Below are 14,856 nucleotides of genomic sequence, written 5' to 3'. Positions count from 1 at the left end.
CCTCATTTACTGCGAATGTGAGAATTAGGAGAGCGCACGCCCTTGGAACCCGAGGGAGCATTGAGATTCCAGAAGGTGAGACTCATCTTGAGGTGTCAAACGTAGCAGAAAGATCCAGAGAGTTAGGCCTGAGGAGTACCTGCCCGCTTTGGGAAAAGGAAGATCAGAGGTTACTCTTGCCTGGGTTAGGGAAGGGAGTGTGTGTGGGGAGAAAAAGTAGACTGCCACGTGTTGAGAAATGAGGAAGTGGAGAGGGGCAGGGGGAGGGACCGCGACGACATTGATTAAGAGGCCAGCAGGAGAGGCAGAGAAGCACTTAGAAGCTACCTGCTGGAGAGGGCACTTTGGAGCGGAGTGCTGGCACCACGGTTTTGTTTTTAGACTTGAGAGACCTGAACTTTTTAAAGGCGGAGGGGAAACAGCCTGGAGCCAAGGAGCCGTGAGAGGTGAGGGAGGAGGCTTTAAGGGCTCAATCCCACCTAGCGAGCTTCTTACAGTTTGCCAACTTCCACACCTTTTATCTCCTGTAATCATTTGAATAGTGTGAGGTTTGAAACACACACACACACACACACACACACACACACACACACACACACACCGGTGAGACTGCGCCCAGGGGTTGTGAAGAGAGATGTGGACTCACTAGGTCCAGGACGCTCTACACCACGTGAGGAAATTCGTGGAACCTGTCCAGCCCCACACAATTTAGGGGGCCAGGAGTAGCGTGTTCCTGGCTCCCAGGGAGGTGACATCTGCGCCGTAAACTCGGGGGCAGTGTGCTGTCTCAGATGATGTGTCACCATATGTCGCGGAGGGAGCCGGGTAGTAAGTAGCCCCTGAGAAGTGTCACCATGTGCTTCGAACCAGAGGCTGAATGCTTCCTGCGACGTATCCCGAAAGTGCGGTGGACCAGGGGTAGGGCGCGTGCCATCCCTTCCCTTTCTCGCGTTTAGGCAACTAAGAGTTCTGTACTACGCCGCAGGGCGTAGTAACAATAGTGATGGCCCAGCTTCCCCGGCGCGGGCGCGGTAGGCTAGGGGCCGAGAGACTGCTGGAGCCCCAGGCAGCAGGTGGCGGGGCGCGCTCCCGGCGCGCGTCGCCGAAGGGACGCCGCGAAAACCAAACGCGCGATTTGTATATCCGGCCGGGGCCCTGCGCCGAGGTAAAGCTTCTGCGGAGGGAAGTATTTAATTCGCTTCCAGCACCATCGGAAGAAACTCCTTCACGCCGGAGGCTGTGGGGTGGGCGCGTGGGAGCTTTCTCTTGGGTACGCTCCCCAGTCCTCCGCCCGAAGCCGGGTGCGCCGAGCCGGTTGTCAAAGGCGAATTACAGTATTTTGTTTGTTTTTCGATGGGGAGGCGTTGCTGTTAAGGAATGAAAGAGGCCTGGATTAGAGCTAGGATCTGGCTTCCTCTGCATTCTAGCACAAGTTTCCTGCTCGACCTTGACTCTGGCCAAGTCTATTCCAGGCCCCTCACTGGTCCTCAGTTTCCCTGTTCATTAAATGGGAATTTGGACTATGATCTTGTTTTTGCGCAGCCAGGGTGGCAAACTCCATCTCCTCCAGGCCAAAAAAACGCCGTCCTCTATGGGTAGCCTCCTCTCCCCTACACCCAGCTCTTTGGAAGGGTCCTCTTCTCCCCTTCTTTTCTTCGCCCGCCTAGGGGCTGAAGGGGAGGTGGGCGGGGACTGCCCCATCGGCCCGCCCGCCTCCGCTGGCCCCGCCCCCTTACGTCCCCTCTGCGCCCCTCCGCCCTCGGCGCGGGGATGAGGCAATCACGTGACCTCACATCCGGCGCGGGAGTCCCGAGCTCGCAGCGCGCGCTCCCCCGCCCGCCTGCCCGCCTGCCCGCCGGCTCTCCCCGCAGCGTGATCCGGGCGCCACGGCGGAGGGGAGGGGGGGTTCGCGACGTCGCTGGCGGCGGGAGGCCGTTTCGGAGTGCAGACCGCCCCCCTCCCCTGCCAGCCTCCCCCGCCGCCCTCCCTTGTTCTCGCTCTGCCCCGGCTGCACGCCGCCGCCGCGGGCGCCGAGGAGGGGAGCGCGGACGCCCCTGTGCCCGGCGCGGCCCGGGCCTGCCCGCGGCGCCTCCCTCCCCTCACCCCGAGCCGCAGCGCGCGGCGGCGGCGGCGCCTCGAGCCCGAGCGACCCGCGGCCGCCGGCGCCGGCCGAGGGCGATGGGGCTGGGCTGAGGCGAGGCGGCGGCGGCGGCGACAGCGGCGGGCCCGGGCCCCGGCTCCCCGCGGTCCCTCGGCTGCTTCGGCCGGGAGGCCGGCGAGGAGACGGCGCAGCGGCGGCGGGTGAGTGGTCGGGCTTTCCCGGGACGCAGGCTAGGGGTGTGGGTGGTGGTGATGGCGAGGGGTTGAAGGAGGTGAAGGGGGTTGTCGGGGGTGGCGGGTACAAGGAGGGCTTCTGGTCGGCTCCTCGGGCCGGAATCCGGCATCCCTTCCCGGGGGAGGTGAGCGGGGTGGGGAGCGGAGCGCTAAGACCGCGGAATGTGTGTCTGGGACAGGTGAGGCGAAGAGGAGACACCCACGTTGTGGGTGTGAAGGCCTGGGTTGGACACGCTGCCTGCGGGGCCGGCGAGTGTGTGCTGGGACTTGGGAGAGGGATGGTGGTCCAGCCCTTTGCGAAAGTCCCGGAGATGGTGTGGTCGAAGGGCCGGGCGCTTCATGTGTTTCTGCGGGTGCTGCCCGAAGGGATCTTGAGTTCGTCCTTAGCCTCCGAGTAGTGGGAGCTTCTTGCCAATCACCGCATTTTACGGGTAACTCAGTGAGGCCCAGAGAGGAAAAGTGACTTCTGAATTGCTCAAGGCTTCTCACTTTGACTCTGTAAGCGAGCCGCAGAAAAAGCCACGGTCCTCTCGTCCAGTACTTGCGCGGCCGCGCTCTCTACGGCCTTAACATCTCCCCCATTACCTTCGCATAGTTAGGCTTGGTAGATGTTATGACCTCTTTTGAGGGGGTTGTGGCGGAGGGAATGGATTGAAGATTGACAGCTCCGTGCGGGGCTTCCCAGTTGGGAAAGCTTTTGTGACAGGTGTTTATCATTTCCTCTTCCCATAGATCTGACAGGAACATCCTTGGATCTTGGTGTCTGGACATAGGAGGTATGAATCACTCACGTAATTAACTCCTTTTAATCGTCAGTGTCTTAGAGCTATATTTAGTGGTTATATTAGTGCAAAATGAATGGGTATGGAGTTGTAAACCTAGAAACAGAATCCTGTGTTGCCTACGTATGATTCTGAACTGAATAAGTAGAACATTTGTGTACATGATGACTATTTTAGATCTATGAGTCAGGAAGTTAGACTTTTGTAAAAATCCAAGAAATGCAGGAAAGTTAAAGATTATTGCAAAATGAATACTGTCTTTTAAAGGCTTTGTTGCTAAAGTGAACGTGTTCTGATTCATTGTCTTTTAAAGAGTGATTTCATAGTTAAAAGTGTTTTACCTTTGGTTACAACTCAGCCTCTTTACCAAGGCACATATATTAATTTTGTTTCACTGGAATATATGGGGCAGTCTTTTCTCAGGAGGATTGTTACTTTGCGGAATAGGCTATAGGCTACAGTTGCCAAAATAAGTGCATGTGGGCATCCCATTCTGGTTTAGCAATCCTTTTTTTTTTTTTTTTTTTTTTTAAGCAGATGAGTTACTGGAAGTTTCAGGTAGTAAGCCTATTATTAATAATTGTCATGGAAGTTTACTTTTGCTACTCTCCTTCCCTTTGCATCATCCACTGTTAGATCAGGTGAGAGTGAGACAGTTGAGATTTTTGAATGTAGTTAGAACAGCAAAGCTTGTGTTTGCACAAGGCATTGGGTAGGAAAAGTGATGGCACTGGTTGTTTCAATTTATAAGTAGTAGAGTTATAAATGAAAATATTGAGTAGCAGTTTTATTTTGAAAATACAGTTGACAGGCTTTGATTTGATGCAGTGTTCAAATTATGTAGTAGGAGGGCTGATTTCTTTGTCTAGGTCAACCAGGATGCTTTATTTGGGTATGCCAGGTAATTAAAATTTTAATTTGTAGCTGATTTGAGATAAATAGGATAAACTACATAGATAGGAAAAATAGTTTTATAGTAATTAGAACAAAGCTCTGTAAGCCTGAATGTCTAAACATTATCTTCTGATGAGTTTCTACCTGGTTTTGCTTATTACATGTTAGAGCTAAAATACTTGTGTTGGTTTAGTTAACCTTTAATAGTTCTCTCATTTAGGTAGTATCAGTTTCCTGCCTATGTTATAGTTTGAATATGGATTCTTAGGTGGATAATAACTGTGTGTTGGCAGCTACAACATATTGTAGAGAAAGCATGGACATGGGAAATCATACTGGAGTTTGATTTTTGACTTTTCATAACTAGTTGTTTGACCAGTGCTGATAGTTACTGAGTAAGCTCATTGTATGGTAAACTTTGAATTTAACACTTGACATGAATTAATGCATTTAAACCCTGTTTTACAGATGAGGAAACTTGAGATTCAGAGATGTTAAGTTGCTTAGAGTCCCGTACAGCTAGCATGGTGAACCTAGAAATAGAAACTGCTTGTTACGTACGGTAACATTAGGGTTCTGGCTGTCTTCAAAGTCCTTTGTATTCTAAGTTGCTTAACTTCCTGATCATCATCTTCTTCTTCTTCTTCATCATCATCATCATCATCATCTACTTTTTTTTTTTTTAATTAAAAATGAATACTCATACTTACCTTAGCAGATTTTGAGGATTAACTGAGCACTTGTATTCTCCATTTCCCTCTTGCATTTCATATACTAAATCAGGTTATGCTTCTGTAACATGGTTTTGTAACCACTTGTGAATATAACGTTTTAAAATGTGAGCATACCTTATTCCCAAGATTAATAGTTGTCCTAGGAGATGGGCTACGATCAGTGATATGGGGACATCCTGTGAAACTGTCTTTATTCTGTATTTTTTCCCAATGGTCTGGGTGATGGTGGAAGTAACTTTATACTTGTGAATGACAGCAAAATGGTTGTAGTTGCTAAAAAATAGAATTTTAAAAGGCTCTTGATTACGTGCTTTATCTCATGCTGGGTTCTGTTCACTGGTAAACTTGATAACCTAAACTATAAGTAGTAAGTGGAAGACTTTGTGAATGGAACCTAAATTGAATAGCAGTTAGCAGCTTATCACTTGTTGAAGACCCGTACTCTTAAACCAATTCACAGTGTTATGTTAGAAGAAGATAATCCAGTGCCTGACATGTACCTGATACATCACCAGAAAGTTTGTTCCAGTGATGGGATGCATTCTGAATGTACTGTAGAGCTCATCTGATTAAATCTGCATCCAAGAGATAGCTGATGGGATTTGATCTTTGGTTTTGGAACATAGTTTGTGTGAAATGAAGCTAACTGGCTTATGGAGAGAATAAATCTGTAGTCACCAAAACCATGTTCTAATTAACCCATCTCACTAGTCCAGGAAACATGCAAGAAACAAGGAAATAATTGTTAGAGTCTTACTTAAATTTTGTTGACTTCATATTTTAAGAGTAGAGAAATAAGAGAAGATCAGAATTAGAACACATCTTTTAAGATTTATTTAAAAAAGTAAAAGGTTCTGGGCTTATTGAATGTGGAGAAAAGTAGGTGGTATCTGTAGGGTAGAATGTCCTGAACTTAATGGTAGCTAATGATTATATAAGTTATGAGTTAAAAACATTTGTGTTAGTAAGATTAAAAATAGAGAGGTGATGTGAAATGTCATGAATAAATGGTAATAAAAAACGAGCACTTTGTAATCACGAGTTAAAAGATGTTATGGAATTAGTAAGGAGGGAGAAGAATGCAATGAAGGAAAGGGAGAGCTGTTCAAGGAAACTTGAGGGTGCCCATTGCTGAGTTTCCATAGAACAGTTCTCCAGAGAGAAATGTCCCAATACCGGATCTGGTAACATCTTAGACCCAAAAGGCTCATAATGGGGCCTTTGTTAGGTCTGAGTGGTAAAATATTAACTCAGGTAGCAAACTTTAAGACTGCCAAATTAAAGGAGTTATGTACCACGGGCATCTCTCCCAGGAAAGAGGCCATATAGACTTGAAAACAGAGCTCCACAGAAGCAAGTTTCTTTGAAGGTACATCTTTTACCTCTTCCTGTCACCAAAGGCCACTAATGCTGGTATGAACTGAGAATGCAGGAAGAAGTACCCTGTGTTTAAAGTTGATTTGTGTGTGTGGGATGCGATGAATTAAGTGAGTTGTAATCAATCTCTTTTTTAAAACATTGTTTTAATGTTTATTTATTTTGAGAGAGAGACAGACAGTGTGAGCAGGGGAGGGGCAGAAAGAGAGGGAGACACAGAATCCAAAGCAGCCTCTAGGCTCTGAGGTGTGAGCACAGATCCTGATGCGGGGCTCAAACTCATGAGCTGTGAGATCAAGACCTGAGCTGAAGTCAGACGCTTAACTGACTGAGCCACCCAGGCGCCCCTGAGTTGTAATCAATCTCTGAATGGAAATTTCTCTCTCTTTTGTTGACTCTTTCACTTACTCCCTATGATCTGTTGACACCCAGATTCTAGTTAGGTAAGAAATTGAATTTCTGGGAAGAGTGAGTTAACTACGCAAAGTAGAATTTCCTGATTATATGATGTGGAATTTGCTGATGTATGTAGTCTTTTTCTCAGCTTTTTAAATTTATTTGTTATTAAAAAAAATTTTTTTAAGTTTATTAAACTTAAAAGAGACAGAGAGACAGAGAGACAGAGCATGAGCATGGGAGGGATAGAGAGAAGGGGAGACACAGAATCTGAAGCAGGCTCCATGTTCTAAGCTGTTAACACAGAGCCCGACGCGGGGCTGAAACTCTCAAACCATGAGATCATGACCTGAGCCAACGTGGGATGCCTAACTGACTGAGCCATCCAGGTGCCCCATTCTCGGAAATTTTAAATAAAAATATTTGGGTGCACCAGTTGGTGGAGCATGTGACTCTTGATCTTGGGGTTGTAAGTTCAAGCCTCGCCTTGGGTATACAGATTACTTAACAAAATCTTAAAAAAAAAAAAAAAAAAGAATTGTACCTCTTGTTGGGTGGTGGTATAAAAGACAGTTCTACCTCTAATAGCAAGCTAGATTAATTGACTATTCTATTTAGTTTTTTCTGTTTTCTTCATAAGGCATTTGTGAGTTGGACAATGAAATAATGAAGTGTGAGATTGGAAAACATTAATGCTGAATGGTCACAGATAGGTCAAACACTAGTCCCTTCTTTTTATAGAAAAGGAAACATGTCTGGAGAGTAAGTGATAGCATCCTAGTAAAGGATCTGGGGTTAGACGGTTTCTTTAGGTAGGGTATTCTTTCCACTCTTTGTTCTAGTTACCGGCCCATCTCAAAACTCGATGTGCATTTTTTCTTTTTTCTATTGAGAACCAACGTTAAGGATTGCTTTTGATCACTTGACAGGCTTTTATTTTATTTTTATTTTATTTTAAAATAAGTCATGGAGTAGTTACTACATATCTCGTGTGCCTTCTAATAGCATCCTTGTTGCTCTGCTTTTTCCCATTTGTGAAAAAGGATGAATAATGCATTAGTTATTAACTTACTTTGATACACAAGACCAGTGTTTTGGTTCCCAATTCTTTCTGATCTAAAGAGCTGAGTAAAATGAAATCACCTTTTATGTGGGGGCTTTGGGCCTAAATTCTCATTTAAGGTAAAAATCCAGTATAGTCAAAATTACCCTTGAAAAAGTCCTTTAGGAAGGCATCATTTTGAAAACTGATTGTTGACTGACATACTGTTTTTCACTTCCAACAGCCAGTTATTTCTCCAGCTTTTAGGTTATTTTTTTTGTGTGAGCTGGATCATAATTGGCTATGTGAGATACCTTTGACAGGTGAATGGGACTTTAGATTGGCTGAGAAACAGCAAATTTATAGTCTCCATTGCATGGTCACTCTGGGACAAGGATGTAAAGGCAGGCATCCTGCCACCATTATTTAAAGTTATTTTTTCTCTTGTTTTTCTTTTTTTCCTATAGCACAGATAGTTGAATGAATGTAATTAAAGGCATATATGATGTGAGTCCACAATGTGAATAATGGAGAAAGAAATTAGATATTTATGAAAATCTGTTCTCTCTCCACGGTTATATTGGGTGTTTTATAGCACACAAAGAACCTAGAATAATTACAAGGCTCGATAATAACGTTGGAAATATTAGGGGACCATTTGTACTTTGTATAACTCTGGGTTGATATTCAGCTATATTCAATGTTAGATAATGTCTTCCTTAACTACTAGTAAAATCTGCATTATTTTAAAAGAACTGTAGATGCACCTGGCTGGTTCCAGTTGGTAGAGCGTGGAACTCTTGATCTTGGGATTATGAGTTTGAGCCCCATGTTGGATGCAGAGTTAACTTAAAAATAAACAAACAAACAAACTATGTAAGTTGTTAATGTTTTCCTTGAAATTTAAAGTATCTGAACCTAAACATTACTCTTGGGATAGCACAGTAAGAAAATACTGGTCTGATGGCTAAAGATGCCTTGGGAGAGGGTGTTATACATATAGGGGTTAAAATGTGGGCACCAGAGCCACGTACAAGTGACTTTAAATTCCAGCCTCATCACTGATTAGCTCTGTGGTTGGGTTCAAGTCACTTAACCTTTTTTAGTTTCTTCATTTGACAAGTGGAGGTAATAAAAGCTACTGGAGAGAATTGTGAGGATAAGAGCCTCAGTAAATGGTAACACACTATTATTTGTTTAATGTAGTTATGGTTTAATAACATTTAGCATATTCGAAACAAATGTGTGTGTGTGAGAGAGAGAGAGAGGGAGGGAGGGAGGGAGAAAAGTGAAGAGAAGGGAACGTAGAGGGGGGATTGAGGATTGCTGCCTTTATTATTTTAACTGGAGCAGCAGGTAATAATGACATAGTTTTGTATTCAGGCTTTTCATAGTAAAATACCATGATTTTGCATCTTTGGGAACAACATCCTAAAAAGCTCAAGCTGTTAATCTCATGTATCGCTAATGTACATTTTTATGTATATTTTTATCTTTCCCTTTCTCTCTTTGGGTGTGTTTGCAGTCATTTCCCCCTATCCTCTGTGTTACTGTTACCCATTGTCTGTCCCTGGCCATGTTATAAAATTTAAAAATAAGTTTAATTAGGCTTATTTAGTGGAATTTTATGTGATTTATTTTCATTTAGAAATACTGATTAGTGAAATGTGTCTACATCTTTAAAAGGAAGGTTTGAAATTTTATTTTCTTTCTGTGGCCTTTGGATTGATTTCTTTAAATGTGGGTCACTGGTTCTTCAAAGACCAAAGATTTTTCATTCATCTCTAGATTATGCCTTAACTTTTTTTTTTTTTTTTAATGTTTATGTATTTTGAGAGAGGGCAGAAGCAGGGGAGGGGCAGAGAAAGAGGGAGACTGGATCTGAAGCAGGCTCTGTGCTGACTGCAGAGAGTCTGATGAGGGTCTCGAACTCATGAACCAAACTGAGATCATATGTAACCTGAGCCAAAGAGGTGCCATCAAGTTGAGGTGAGCCATCAAGGTGCCCTAATTATGCTGTAACTTCTTAAGCCATCAGTTTTCTAAGCTCATTTATAATTTATTTTGTCCATGATTTCCTAAAGTTTCTCTTAAAAAAATTTTTTTTTTGCCTTACTGTTTTTCCATGCATAAAAGATAGAATCCTTATTTACATGCCAATTATAATAATGTGTTTCAGTTTACTAAATAAAATGTAAAGTACTACAGGCAAGTAGCCTAATTTTGTCTGGAGCACTTAATTATTTGAACGACTAGACTAACCTAACAAGTTCTCAGTTAAAGTCGATTTTTACTTCAGGGATCCTTTTGATAGGAAAATATGCTTTTTATAGTGATTACTACTGCCTTAGAGTTCATTGATGGATAATTTTGAGCTAACCCATGCTTGTTTTCTGTTCAGTTTTTGGTGAGAAGAACAGGATAAACTGCTTAGTTAGGTTCAAAAGCATCTTAATGTGTTTTTCTCTTGAATCCTTTCTTATCTCTGATGCAGCCCATAGTGAATGACCCTTCCTCATGTTGCCTTAAAAGTATTGTGGCAATTACCAATTATTGTAGCACCTACGTGTTGTGATTTTTATAGGCAGGAAGGAAGGAAGGAAGCTTGGTTAGGGCCTTTTGGTTATGCTCTTAGGATTGTGGTGGCACATCTGATTATTCAGTGTGTTTTAGTCCTTTGTGTGCCAAGCACAGGGCTAGATGCTGGATATATGTTGATGAATGAGTTCTGCCATCTTAGAGGTGAACAGTCTAGCAAGTGAACACAGTGCTGCTGTGCTGAACAAGCCCAGAAGACACCATTCACATTGTATTGGGAACGGGGCCCTGTGTCATGGCCTTTGGTCTCTTTCAGTTGAAAAAAGTTCAGAATCTCCATCACCTGCAAGTTAATCCATATCTGTATCATATCAGACAAGGCCCTTCATCATAGAGACCACCCTGTGCCCCAGTCAGTTTAGGTAACTTGTATTCCTGACATTTTCTAGGATTTCTCACCTTAGTACTTCTTTTTTTTTTTTTTTTTAAGTTTTTATTTTAATTCCAGTTATGTAACATACAGTGTTATGTTAGTTTTGGGTGTACAGTGTAGTGACTCAGCACTTCATACGCCTCCTAGTGCTCCTCATGGCAGGCGATCACCTGTTGAACCCATCCCGAGCTGCCTCCTCTCACCTCAGTACTTCTGCATGTGGTGATTTCTCTGCTTGGATTCCATCCCTCTGTTATTTTCCCTCTTTTTAATGCCTGTTTGCTTGAGGAACTTCACACCTTTTAGGTCTTATATCAAGGGATAGTTCTTCTCTGAAGTCTTTTCTGTCCTTTGCCCTCCTCTCCCTGTTCCTCGTGCTCCCACGATACCTACTTTATAGCAGCACATAACCATTTTGTTTGATAATGTGTTTGCTTATCGTCTAGTTTACTAGACTTGGATCCTTGAGGTTAGGAGTTTAATCTTTGTAATCTCCAACATTTAGCATAGTACTTGGCACATGTGGGCAGTGACATCCTAAAACATGACTTTTTATGAAATCAGAAGTGGTGATAAGCCATAATAATTTGTGCTGGAATGTTACTTTAATATTTAGAGATTTATCCTGAAATGTTAGGATACTTGGGCAACATTGATTTTTTTCAATTAATGTGCCTTTTCCTAAATCAAGCAATGGTCTAGGGTAGATTTCAAGATACTACTGGCTAGGATAAAGACACTGTTTTAAGTTCATTGGAGAACATGTTGGTGAGCCTTTCTGTGTAGAATAATGAAAAATTGACCATAAGTGGTCTCTAAGACAAGCAAAGCTTTTCTTTTTTTAAAATTTATTATTATTTTAAAGTTAAATCCAAGTTAGTTAACATAGAGTGTAATAATGATTTTAGAAGTAGAATTTAATGTTTCATCACTTACATATAGCACCCATTGCTCCTCCCAACAAGTGCCCTCCTTAAGGTCCCTTGCCCATTTAGCCCATCCCGCCCCCCAGCACCCCTACAGCAGCCCTCAGTTTGTTCTCTGTATTTAAGAGTCTCTTATGGTTTCTGTCTCTCTCTGTTTTTATATTATTTTTGTTTCTCTTCCCTTATGTTCATCTGTTTTATATCTTAAATTCCACATGTGGGTGAAATTATATTTCTCTTTCTCTGGCTGACTTATTTCGCTAAGCATAATATACTCTAGTTCCATCCATGCTGTTGCAGCTGGCAAGATTTCATTCTTTTTGATTGCTGAGTAATATTCCACAAACAAAGCTTTTCGATCGAAGAATGGGTGACCCATAGGATTGCAGTAGCACTCTGTTTCTGCCGGTAGCACCCATGGCTGCTACTGTGTGGGAGTGGATGTGGTGACGAAATGAGAACACTTGTGGGAAGCCCAGTCAGGAATACTCTTAGACTTTTGCGTGGGCCAGCTTCTGAATGCTAGAACTACAATGCCCATTCCCTCTCTCTTCTACTTTTTTTTTTTTAAGTTTTGTTAAAGATTTATCTTAGATTTTCAGCTTTGAGAAGCTGTAACTAATTTACGTATTAACTTCTGAACAGAATGACTGTTGATGAAGAGGAAGTTGTTGATACTGAAGAACATGGTGCTGTGGGTGGAAGGTGTATAGGGTTACATGAAGTCGGTAAGGGGCCTGGGAGAGGTTATTGGGAGAGTTGGAAAAGGACATTGGGATGAGTATAGGAGCATGCCAAAGACAAAATTTACTTGGTTGTGAAATTTTACCCTTTCTTCACACCCCTTGTCTTGCCCTGTCCCATTCATTCACCTATATTGCTTAGTGCTGGCCTCATTGTCAACCTTTAAGTTTTTAGTCTGTAAGTCCAATGTTGTGGGACAAATGTTCTGACACATACAGAGGGACAAAGATGGGAGATGTCCTCTGCTGGAAGGTAAAGGGACACTCAAAGTATGGTGGAGAACATACTTGACCAGGGTCTGGAAAAACTTGTAGGAGTTCTTTATCCAAACTGTTAGGAAAGGGCATTCTTGGCAGAAGGAACAATGTATGTAAAGGAATGGAGGCAGGAAACGGGCCCTTTGAGGGATTAAAATGTGTTCTATATAGATGGAAAGTAAGGTTTGTAAGAGGTGAATGATAACCTTTGGTGAAAGAAAGGCAGGTGGTGTTGATGGCTAGGCAGGGCCAGATTCTGAAGGATATTAACATGTTTTCCATTTAGTTGTGACTTTGTCCTTGGAGCCCAATTGGCTCTCTCCTCTACTTCCCCATGGTGGGGAAACACATAGTATTGTGCATTGTGAGACACTTCAGTTTTTTGCTAGTGAGAGGACTACTCAACTTTCTTAATCCAGTATATTTCTTCAAATGATACAAGCAGAGGATGCCTTTTTTTTTTTTTTTTTTTTTTTTTAAAGTAGGCTCCATGCTCAGGGCAGAGCCCAGTGTGGGGGTTGAACTCATGACCCTGAGATGAAGACCTGAGATGATATCAAGAGTCAAACGCAAAACCAGCTAAACCACCCAGATACCACAGGGGATACCTCTTTTTTTTTTTTAATTTCTTCTATAATTTATTTTTTATAATTTACATTTAAGTTAGCACATGGTACAATAGTGATTTCAGGAGTAGATTCCTTAAGCCCCTTACCCATTTATCCCATCCCCCCTCCCACAACCCCTCCAGCAACCCTCTATTCGTTCTTTATATTTAAGAGTCTCTTATGTTTTGTCCCCCTCCCTGTTTTTATATTATTTTTGCTTCCCTTCTCTTCATCTGCTTTGTATCTTAAAGTCCTCATATGAGTAAAGTCATATGATATTTGTCTTTCTCTAATTTCACTTAGCATAATACCTTCTAGTTCCATCCACGTAGTTGCAAATGGCAACATTTCATTCTTTTTGATTGCCGAGTAATACTCCAGTGTGTTTGTGTGTGTGTGTGTGTGTGTGTGTGTGTGTGTGTGCTTGTGTGTGTGTGTGTATGTGTGTGTGTGTTGTGTACACACACACATACACACACCACATCTTGTTTATCCACTCATCCATCAATGGACATTTGGGCTCTTTCCATACTTTGGCTATTGTTGATAGTGCTGCTATAAACCTTGGGGTGCATGTGTCCCTTCAAAACAGCATACTTGTATCCCTTGGATAAATAAATACCTAGTAGTGCAATTGCTGGGTTGTAGGGTAGTACTATTTTTATTGTTTTGAGGAACTTTCATACTGTTTTCCAGAGTGGCTGCACCAGTTTGCATTCCCAGGGGATGCCTCTTTAAATATTTTATTTTGGAAGGACTCTAACCAGTTTGGGAAATGCTTCTGCAGACCATAGGAAGCTACTGAAATTTTAAGCAGAAAGAAATAATCACGTCTGGTTTGTCTATTGTTAAGAATGAGGAAGACCAGAGAGGGCATCAGGACCTGAGTTGAGGCAGTGTCGATGGAGATAGGGCATGGTGAGGTGGATGTGAGAAAGGTAGAAATGGTAAGACTTAGTGCCTAGTTGGATACAGGTATGGAATAGGAAGGAGTCTAGGATGACTTCCAAAATCCTGGCATGGAGCTTTATGCAAATCATATTCATTTTTTTCTTTAAATTTTTTTTTAACGTTTATTTATTTTTGAGACAGAGAGAGACAGAGCATGAACGGGGGGAGGGGTAGAGAGAGAGGGAGACACAGAATCGGAAGCAGGCTCCAGGCTCTGAGCCATCAGCCCAGAGCCCGACGCGGGGCTCGAACTCACGGACTGCGAGATCGTGACCTGAGCCGAAGTCGGACGCTTAACCGACTGAGCCACCCAGGCGCCCTGCAAATCATATTCATTTAAGGAGTAGAAAGATACAATAAAGTTACTGAATTTTAGCTGTATGTAAACATGTATGGTTGATGTTTAAATCTGTGGATCTGGAGCTTGAGAGAGATTAGTGCTGAAAATACTGATTGGCAGCTCTTGGTAGTTTTCACCATAGATGGATCAGTGTTGCCACCCTTGGTCCTTGGGTTATTATAAAGAGAGAAGGCTGGAGAATATTAATTAAGAAGTGGGTAGAGGAAGTGGGGCCTCGGGGAATATTAATAATTAAGAAGTGAGCAGAGGAAGTAGAAACTTGGTAACCTGGCTACCTGCCCCATGACCCAGGCTAGTGTAATATGAAGTATAATTTAGAATTGTGGGAAGTAAAAGGTGTGGGCCATCTTGGGAACCTGGTCAGTATTTTCCTTATGAAAGAGTATATTTCAGGTACATTGGGCTTTGAAATGAATTTTTGGAAAACAGACCCTTGAAAGATGATACTGTCTGCATGTTAATTTAATTTGTTGGTAAGG

At 42.9% G+C, this 14,856-nt stretch overlaps 1 protein-coding gene across 2 annotated transcripts in view; it reads left to right on the top strand.

Moving 5' to 3' along the window:
- Positions 1-2,167: 2,167 nt before the first annotated feature.
- ATP13A3 (ATPase 13A3) overlaps positions 2,168-14,856 on the top strand; it is an 88,876-nt gene continuing 76,187 nt past the window's right edge. For both annotated transcript variants that reach the window (XM_047875471.1, XM_047875468.1), the window contains exons 1-2: positions 2,168-2,301; positions 3,067-3,110. The gene's annotated coding sequence lies outside the window, so the exon portion shown is untranslated. The remainder of the gene's footprint in view (positions 2,302-3,066; positions 3,111-14,856) is intronic.

Source organism: Prionailurus viverrinus, chromosome C2 (genome assembly GCF_022837055.1).
Source record: "Prionailurus viverrinus isolate Anna chromosome C2, UM_Priviv_1.0, whole genome shotgun sequence".
In the NCBI taxonomy this organism is placed as follows: domain Eukaryota; kingdom Metazoa; phylum Chordata; class Mammalia; order Carnivora; family Felidae; genus Prionailurus; species Prionailurus viverrinus.
The sequence above is the reverse complement of the archived record's forward strand: the minus strand, read 5'-3'. Positions and strand labels throughout refer to the sequence as shown.